The sequence below is a fragment of the Ursus arctos genome, unplaced genomic scaffold, assembly GCF_023065955.2.
Source record: "Ursus arctos isolate Adak ecotype North America unplaced genomic scaffold, UrsArc2.0 scaffold_4, whole genome shotgun sequence".
NCBI classification, from domain to species: domain Eukaryota; kingdom Metazoa; phylum Chordata; class Mammalia; order Carnivora; family Ursidae; genus Ursus; species Ursus arctos.
In genome coordinates this window covers 53009161-53019642 of record NW_026623056.1, presented here as the reverse complement: position 1 = coordinate 53019642, position 10482 = coordinate 53009161, and positions in this window count along the sequence as shown.

The window sequence follows — 10482 nt, the reverse complement described above, 5'->3', positions numbered from 1 at the left end:
CAGGACAACTTTATTCTTAGGCTTATTGAGCACGGACATTATTGGCTGAGGAAAATAGCTTACTGATACCTACAAAATGGGTTATCCTATACACTTGAGTATAAGATCCTTGTTTACTGATATTTGTCTTTGATGAATATTCACATTAGATACAAATATCACCATACCCTTTTGGAAAGTTCTATCTACATACCTATTTCCCTCATTTTCTAATTATGTTCTTTCCATATAATTGGCCATTCAGCCAAACCATTAGCCGTTGTGTATGATGCAGGGTAAATCTATACCTCTATCTCATCTTCTGTGGAAAATAAATAACACCTTGTACTACTTGTTCTACCCACTGAGAGGATTTTGCCTCACCAGAGCCACTTAAGTGTGTTGCATAGTGCCTTAGCTGTACACTTTCATATGCTATCAATAAATCAGAACCATTATTCTCCGTGAATCTATAGAGGCGGTTGATAGGGAATATGCTATGTAGAAAGAATGAGAACCATTTGCTTCTGGGCAACATGCTCAGAAATTCTGTGCCTTCAACTCTTGCTTGAAATCACACTCATATATACAATATGCAGTTGATAATGCAGTGCTGTTAGCAAACTCAACATTATGGGTTGGTGTGTTATACAAAATACAGTTCATAATGGACATCTTAGATTGCATATTAACGCGGAGGCCCATAATCTAGCATCAACTATTATACTCAAGACCCAGAACAGCTACATCACCACAGGAATTTGTCATGGAGCCCTTTGAATATATACTTTTAGAAAGACACAATTTCCGATAGTGATAAAAGTTATTGTGATAAATTAGAATATACTTCCTGGAAGTACAATACTTTATTGAGCAATATTAATGAAGATCTGAATAAAGGAAAGTATATACGTTGAACATGGAAATGAAGACTCACAATTTTAAATATGACAATTACCTCACATCAATCTAAAACTTCAATGCAAATCCAACATAAGGTCCTTCAGAGTTTTGTCTGTTTTGTACATTGAATGTGGCAAAACTGATTCTCTAATTTATATGGGAAAATAAAATCTAAGAACAAAAAGTATAATTTTTAAGAAATATAACAAGTTTTCAGGACTTGCACTGTTAGATATTAACACCAAGTGTACTTAGCTGGTTCAGTCAGTAGAGCATGCAACTCTTGATCTCAGTGTTGTGAGTTCAAGCCCCACAATGGGCATGGAGCCTATTTAAAAAAAATTAAATTAAAATTTAAAAAATGACAGAATATATTCACCATGCACAAATCCCAATCCATAACATGTAATATTTGAATTGGTATTATCACATATCATAAATATACTTAATACATTAAAGCATTATACTGGTTCTTAATTCATCACATATACTTAATACATTTAAGTATTATACTGGTTCTTAATTCATTAAAGTAGTATACTGATTTGTCAGATTTTCCTGTTAAGGTTATGCTAGTTTTCTAATTGAGCAGGATCCCAATTTTTCCAAATATTTTATTATAAATAGTAATATATTATATCAAGATCATTTTTAGCATCTATTAATAAGATCATTAAATTTTCTAATTGACTTAAGATGTGAAATATTATACCAGTACATTGCCTAATTTTATACCTCTTTGAACTCCTGAAGTGTTTTATTTAGTTACAGTAGGAAATTATTTTTTAATGAGCTATTGACTAAAATTTTCTTTTTTGGTTAGGGTTTTTATATAATAAGCAGTATTGAACTAAATTTTTTCTACATCTGATGTTTTCTAACAGAGAAATTCTACGTTTATAAAATATATTCAGGAGTTTTCTTTGTTTTTATGTAATTTGAAAAATAATATAGCATGAAATATCTATGAACTTTGAAATCTGAAATAACACACTATTATTCTTTCACTATTTCTTTCTCCTTTTTAAATTCAATTTGGAAATAAATCTTTCCTTCCAAGGCATCCATTTCATCCTGTACAATTTATGAGTGGTATGTATGGCCCAGTTTGTAAAATTTTTCTGATGTTTGAACTAGGATATAGTTTTTATTTTACACTAATAAATTCAATAAATAACTACTAATTCAACTATACAATTATAACAATCAAGATTTCTACATACTAGGGTGTCTGGTGGCTCACTTGGTTAAGCGTCTGCCTTCCGCTCAGGTCATGATCCCAGGGTCCTGGGATCGAGCCCCACATCAGGCTCCTTGCTTGCCTCTACCTCTCCCACTGCTCCCTACTCATGCTCTCTCTCTCTCTCTATCTCAAATAAATAAATAAAATCTTTAAAAATAAGATTTCTATATGCACAGGTATTTGCTCTCTTTAATCTATAAAAGAAGATGAATGTCATATTAAAATTTCTTTTTTTTTTTTTATTTTTAAAGATTTTATTTATTTATTTGACAGAGAGAGACAGCCAGCGAGAGAGGGAACACAGCAGGGGGAGTGGTAGAGGAAGAAGCAGGCTCACAGCAGAGGAGCCTGATGTGGGACTCGATCCCGGCACGCCAGGATCACGCCCTGAGCCGAAGGCAGACGCTTTAACGGCTGCGCTACCCAGGCGCCCCATATTAAAATTTCTAACACTTTCTTTGGTTTCTACTTGGTTTTGATTTGTATATGATAGATGGTGCCTAAAGAATATAAATAATATTTACATAATTGACCTTTTTCTCAAAATAAATTGACCATCTATTTCTGTTTAATGATTATTGCCCTGTATTCTAGTATCACTATAACAATATTTCTTTATGTTTGTGCACTTGGCTTATAAATCTTTATTCATATCATCATATTTGACCTTTCTTTTTATGATGTATTCTCTTGTAAAGTGCACATAGATAAATTTTTTAATTGAAACTGACAGTCATTGATTTAAAGGTTATTAATAAGGTTATTCACTACAGTGATTACATATATTTTCATGGCTTATATGTTTGATAGTCAGCCATATTAGTATGTACACTCTGTTCTATCATCTTTGTCCTATGCTTGATATTACTAATAAGAAATAATTTGGGAACAGAATAGAAAACCCAGAATAAACCCACAATTATATGGCCAATTAATCTTCAACAAAGCAGGAAAGAATACCCAATGGGAAAAAAACAGTCTCTTCAACAAATGGTGTTGGGAAACCGGTCGGCTACACACAAAGGACTGAAACTTACACCATATTCAAAACTAAACTAAAAATGGATTAAAGACCTAAATGTGAGACCTGAAACCACAAAATTCTAGAAGAAAGCATAGGCGGTAATGTCTCTGACATTGGCTGTAGCAACATTTTACTAGATATGTCTCCTGAGGCAAGGGAAATAAAAGCAAAAATACACTATTGGGACTACATCAAAATAAAAAGCTTCTGCACAGTGAAAGAAATAATCAACAACAGTAAAAGGCAACCTACTGAATGGGAGAAGATATTTGCAAATGACATTGCAGGTAAAGACTGGCAGCCAAGATCTGTAAAGAAATTCTCAAACTCAACACACAAAAAAAATATAGTCCAATTAAAAAATGGGCAGAAGATGGGAACAGATATTTCCCCAAAGAAGACACCCAGATGGCCAAATGACACATGAAAAGATGCTCGACATCACTCATCATCAGGGAAATGTAAATCAAAACTGCAATGAGATATCACTTCACACTTTGTCAGAATGGCTAAAATCACCAACACAAGAAACAACAGGTGTTTTGCAATGATGTGCAGAAAAGGGAACCCTCTTGAACTATTGGTGGGAATGCAAACTGGTGCAGCCACTGTGGAAACTGCTATGGAGGTTCCCCAGAACATTAGAAATAGAACTACCCCCCAAATATAAAAACATTAATTTAAAGGGACACATGCACCCCTATGTTTATAGCAGCATTATTTACAATTACCAAATTATGGAAGCAGCCCAACTGTGCATCAACTGATGAAAGGATAAAGATGCGGGGTGTGTGTGTGTGTGTGTGTGTGTGTGTGTGTGTACATTATTCAGCATAAAAAAGGATGAAATCTTGCCATTGGCAAGGACATGGATGGGGCTAGGATATAATACTAACCAAAATTAGTCAGTAAGAGAAAGACAAATACCATATGGTTTCACTCATATGTGGAATTTAAGAAATAAAACAAATGAGCAAAGGAAAAAGAGAGAGGAAGGCAAACCAAGAAACAGACTCTTAACTGCAGAGAACAAACTGATGGTTACCGGAGAGGAGATGGGTGGGGGGATGGGTTAAATAAGTGATGGGGATTAAGCAGGGCACTCGTGGTGAGCACCAGGTAATTTATGGAATTGCTGAATCACTATATTGTACACCCGAAACTAATATAACACTGTATGTTAAGTATATTGGAATTAAAACTTTTCAAAAAAGAAATGATTTGATCTCATGTACTGACTCCAGTCATTTGCTTGTGCTTTCATGGAATGCTATGTCGAGAAGGATTCTGAAGAAATGAATGGATGAATACCTGAGTTACTACACCAGACAAGCAATACAAACTATTTGACTTGCTGGCTAAGTGTAGGGAAATCTGAAACGGGTGTTGGAGATGCAAGAGTACAAATATTAGTTAAGGCCACAAGACCAGTGGAAGCTTTCAGCAGACAAGGTAGCTTGGTTTGATTACCTTCTTTAAATATCTTATTAGAATTCCAACATGTCACTCTTTTAAGAATCCAAATTGCATCCCAGCATTTGAGGATCAAATTATGGCAGCATTTTCTCACAGAAGATTCAGGTATAATAAGAAGGTGGTATGAGTTTTGAATAGTGCAGGTATAGTCTATATACTTCTCAACATTTGGTCAGCCCTAGTTTCCCATTGGCCTCGGCCAATTAGTGTATTTCTTGGCTAATGATAAATGCCACAGTTGAAATCCTTATAACCATTGTCATTGGCTCTATATCTAACACCACTGCCTCTCATACTGTTTCCATGGCAAGAGTCAGGTTTCAGTACAACTGTCACTATCACAACAAAGTTGGAAGTCACTGAAACTCTAGCGTCAAGGTCTGACAAACCCAACTCAAGATGTGCTGAATAACATAATCCTGAATCAGGGGATTTCTGTCTGCTAAGAGAGGCCAGATAACAGGAGTCAGATATGGTGAAGTTAAAGTGTCACAAGGTAGACGTTTAACACTGAGAGGCAGAGATAAAAAAGAGCCTGCAGATTATTTGCTCTTTCTTCTGGTCCACATGGATGGTTCTGAGGTCTCATCAAGGAAGACAAAGGTGACCAAGAAAACAACTAAGTTTTATATGACTGTTTCATATGAGTCTTTCATATGAGTACTTTTTATTCTGGTAACAGTATGAGTCTGGGATGAACTTAATAATACAATGCACTGTATTTTCTCTCCTTCTTAAATTATAATACTTCCTTTCTTCAATCACTCTTGCTTCACTGGATTGTAACCAAGAAAGATGAAGCACGTGAGTTTTGCCTTAAGTCAGGTTTTAGGGAACCTATGTGAAGACAGTTGAGTGCTCAAAAAATGAAACTTTGGTTAGATATTTATTTATTTACTTACTTACTTATTTATTTATTTTCATTTCAGAGGTAGAATTTAGTGATTCATCAGGTGCATACAGTACCCAGTGCTCATTACTTCAAGTGCCCTCCTTAATGCCCATCACCATTTACCCCATCCCTCCCATGGCCTCCCAGCAACCCTCAGTTTATTTCCTATAGTTAAGAGTCTCTTACAGTTTGCTTCCCTCTCTGTTTTCATCTTATTTTTAGATATATTTTATTTATTTATTTAAGATTTTGTTTATTCATTTGAGGGAAGAGAGAGAGAGAAAGAGCACACAAAAGCAGGTGGGAGGGGCAGAGGGAGTGGGAGAGGGACAAGCAGACTCCCTGCTGAGCAGGGAGCTTGATGCAGTGCTTAATCCCAGGACCCTGAGATCATAACCTGAGCCAAGGACAGAAGCTTAACCAACTGAGCCACCCAGGCACCCTGGGTGATATTTATTTTTAAATTCAAATATTCTTATTTCAAATTTCTACACTTGATTTCAGCCAAAAGACTGAGAAGCAATCTTATCTCAAATTTCTAAAATTATCTCTTTATTTCTGATGTGTTTCTATTGCATTTTGCTTATTATATTTAATTATACCACACTTTTTAAATACATTTCCTACTTTTGCTTAAAGGATCTATCCTATCATCAATGAGTATCACCACTACTGCATTCACTCTCTTATTTCTAAGTTTGTTTAACTTTCTAATTGTTGCTACAATATAGTGATCCATAAAAAAATATAAATCTCATTGAGATTGTGTGAAGCTATGAGATAATATATAAATGAAGTAATATATTAGCACAGAGCATGGCACATAATAAGCACTCCATAAATTTAGATACCATTTTTTTTTCTATTTCCATTTGTGCTAGGCTAAAGATGTCTCCCCCACCAGAATATCAGGCACTAATCCCCAGAACCTGTGGCTATTATATTATATAGCAAAAGATGTTATTAAATTAAGGATCTTGATAAGGGATAGTATCCTGGAATATCTGAGTGGACTGAAAATGCAATCCCATGTGTCCTCATAAGAGAGAGCAAAGGGAAATTTCACAAAAATGGACAAGAAGACACAAACAGGAGACAGCAATGTGGCAATGGAGATATAGATTAAAATGATACAAGCATATACAAGTTAAAGAATGACAGCAACCACAAGAAGCCACAAGTGGCAAGGAACAGATTTCTCTAGAGCCTCCAGAGGAAGCACAATGCTTTGGACACCTTGATTTTGGGCCAGCGATACTGATTTCAACTTTTGGTGCCCAGAGCTTTGAGAGAATAAATTTATTTTGTTCTAAGACTCCAGTTCTAGAAAAAACCATTAAAGTATAACAATAGATGCACTATCTATAACATGGTAATCAGACTTTTAAGATAGATTTTCTTTATTCTTTTAACAAAAATTTTTTAAGTAGCAATGATGTTCAGTTTTCTGTGGAGTTACATGTGTGGAATTAAAGACAAGTATAATCAGGTTTTTTAGGCCATATTTAGCAGTAATGATAGAAATGGAAACTTCCTAAATTTATCAGGGTAACCTCTCTTGAATAGCTCAAGATATAGTCTCAGAATCCTTGACAGGGCATCCAAGAAAACCATTATCAAGTGATAAAAGTCAGCACACATATATGACCTATGTACTATCTTAAGCAAAAAATTGTAAAATGTGAAAATAAAAGAAAGTAAAATTACTATATTTTTCTCACTAGAGGTTTTGTTCTAATTTTATTCTGACTTTACTACCCTTAATTCTTTAAGTTTCTCTCAGTCATTGAGGTTAAAACAGTAAAAAAAAACAAAAAACAAAAAACAAAAAAAAACCTTTTCTGGAAAGATGCGTCATTGATGTACTGTTTTGTTGAATACTTGGAATTATCTTTCCGGTTTCTAATGAATGATGTCTTGGCTGAATATGCATTTCTAGGGAAATGATATCTTCTTCTGGAATTAAGATACTATATCATTATTTCTTATGTTAAGAATTGCGGAAAATTAACTATTCAGCCTGAATTTTATTCCTTTATATAAACTATATTTGCTTTTAAAAAAATTTCACTTTATTGGGTTCATTATAGTGAATATTGTCTTAATTACAGGAGACGTCAAAAAAAACCCCAAATACTCTGTGTATCATGTGGATATATGAACATTGTGAATCCTAAATCTATAGGCTTGTATAAAACTGAATATTAAGTAATGAAGGGAGAATTTTAGGTAAAATCTGCTATATTTTGTTCAAAGCTTATGGTTTGAATATATATTATGTTATGGTCACAACATAATATAGTGATTAAGATTCTGAAGCTAAGTTCTCTTCATTTGTATTGCTCTTCTGCAACTTACTAATTATGTCTCAATATTCTCAATATTTATTGTAATATTTAACGCATGGAAAGCACTTACAATATTCCCTGAAAACATAAGAAACTTTCACTAACTTTTATTGGTCTTTTACTGTTATGCCAACCTTGAATTTCTGGGAAATTATCTTGGAGGGGAGGGACAGAGGGAAAGGGAGAGGGAGATAGAGAATCCCAAGCAGGCTCAATGCCCAGCATCCTTAGGGCTCGATTTCACAACCCTGAGATCCTTACCTGAGCAGAATTCAAGTGTCAGGTGCATAACCAACTGAGACACCCAGGTACCCCCTGGGAAAATTTTTTTTTGTTTTATTGCCCAGAAGTGTAAGTTTTATTTATCAATACACTACAGAGCTGAGGCATGGTATTGTTGCTTCCAAGAGTTTGAGAGGCAGGAGAAACAAATCTACTCAGTCATGATATAGTATCCTTTTTCTAGCTTGTTTGGCTTGTTAATATCTTTAAAAGACTTTTGCCAATAATCATAAGGATTATTGGTCTGTAATTTTATTTTTGTAATGATTTGTCAGATTTTCCTATTAAGGTTATGCTAGTTTTCTAATCGAGTAGGGAAATATTTCCTCCTTTTCTACTTGAAGAAAAAAAAATAAGATTAATGCCATTTCTTACTTGAAGAAAAAAGTTAAGATTAATGTCATTTCTTACTTGGATGTTTGATGGAATATATCAGAGAAGGCCTCTGGGCCTGAAGTTTTCTTTTAGAAAGCTTTTTAGTAATAAATTAAATTTATTCAACAGGTACAGATCTATTCATACTTTGTCTTGCATACTTCTTATAAATTATATTTTCAACAAATTTAAACATTTGTATAAGTTGTCAAATTGTTGACATGAGGTTCTTGTATAGTATTCTGTGATTATCATTTTAATGACTGTACAATCTTTGCTGACAATAGCTTTATTTTATTCAGGCTAATGTTCATTTGGGTTTTCTGTGGGGGAAATTGTCAATTTTGTCAATATTTTCAAAGAATCAGTATTGGCTTTGTTAATTTATTTTCAGTCTTTTATCTATTGCATTAGTTTCTGCTCTTATCTTCATTATTTTCTTCCTTCTACTTGTTTTTGTAAGTTTTCTCTCTCCTGTTGTACCATAAGGTAAAATTTTAGGACACTGATTTTCAAACATTTCTTTCTCTAATATAAGCACTTAAAACTACAGCTTTTCCTCTAAACCCTGTTTTAGCTGCATCCTAACAAATTTTCGTACAAATGCATTCTCATACCAGCTCCTTCTTTTATGGTTGCACAATGAAATTATTATATACATAACTTTATGAGAAATGTCACCTCTGCTTCCCTTCCTGCCTTAAAGGAAACTTTCTTTCTTTGGCCCTGTTGCCCTACCCTGTTCCATTTGGATTGTACTCCCTGCAATGTCTCCATAATGTGGAGTTTTGTCTTGGCAGGGTATTGAGTTGTTACTTTAGAGTGTTTACAGGGTTCAACTGTTCCTACACTCTAACTCCTGCATTACTCATAAAATTAATCTGGAATAACTCTTTCTGGTTTTCATTGCTTTTTCAGATTGCCCCAACATACTTCCCAGTAAACAGACATTTCAGCAGAAGTCATGTTTAGTTCTTTGTGTTTCTTTCCATAGATACTGACACAATCTAAGTCTTGCAGCTGCCAGTGGCTCATTCCCCACTCACTGGTATTAATGGGTCTGCCGCAGTATATTCTGCCACCAAGTTTTGCTCCAGATATTGTCAAAGGATCTTAGTTTTACTATCCTAGCAGCTTTGTTTGTTTTTATTGGAGAATTTGGAAAAAGAAAATGAAGCAATAACTATGACCATGTCATCCCCATCTTCTCTAAACCCTTTCTTTCTGTAACTCCTTTTTTTTTTTTTAAGATTTTATTTATTTATTTGAGAGAAAGAAAGAGAAGCAGCTTCCTCATTGGGCAGAGAGCCCAATGTGGGACTTGATTCCAGGACCCTGAGATCATGACCTGAGCTGAAGGCAGACGCTTAACTGGCTGAGCCACCCAGGCAACTCTTCTCATAATGCTTTTTATCCCATTTTTATATAACTGACATTTATGCATCTATGAGTTATTTTATAAATTATCTTATAATCTACAGCTATTAAAATGGATATAGATTTTAATATACATAGGGCAAAAAATTTTAATTATTCCAAAGAGTAGTCATCTGGTAACAGATCAATTTCTAATCTTCCCCAAGAATATGAAATACATATTTAATAAGCTTACTGCATTTCAGCTTCTTTTGAACGTAAAACCTAGATGTCAGATGTATAAAATATTTACAGTGTCAGCTTTGTTTTATACAAGTACCTTGACAAGGTTTTTCAGGGAATTTTCTAGGTAAACCATAACATTGATTTTGTAACAAGTATACAGCACAGAATAATTTCTGAAACTAATACCTACTCGTTTCAATGTAGCAGAAAATCAGTTGGGTCAGTGATGATGCAAAATAAATAAACTGTGAAAACAAAATGGTTTCCCTGCATTGGGTCTTAACTGCCGTTAGGGTTTTACATGTTTTGTTAAATTGAAATTTCATACAGTAAGAATAACTCCTGATAGCTCTGTAGC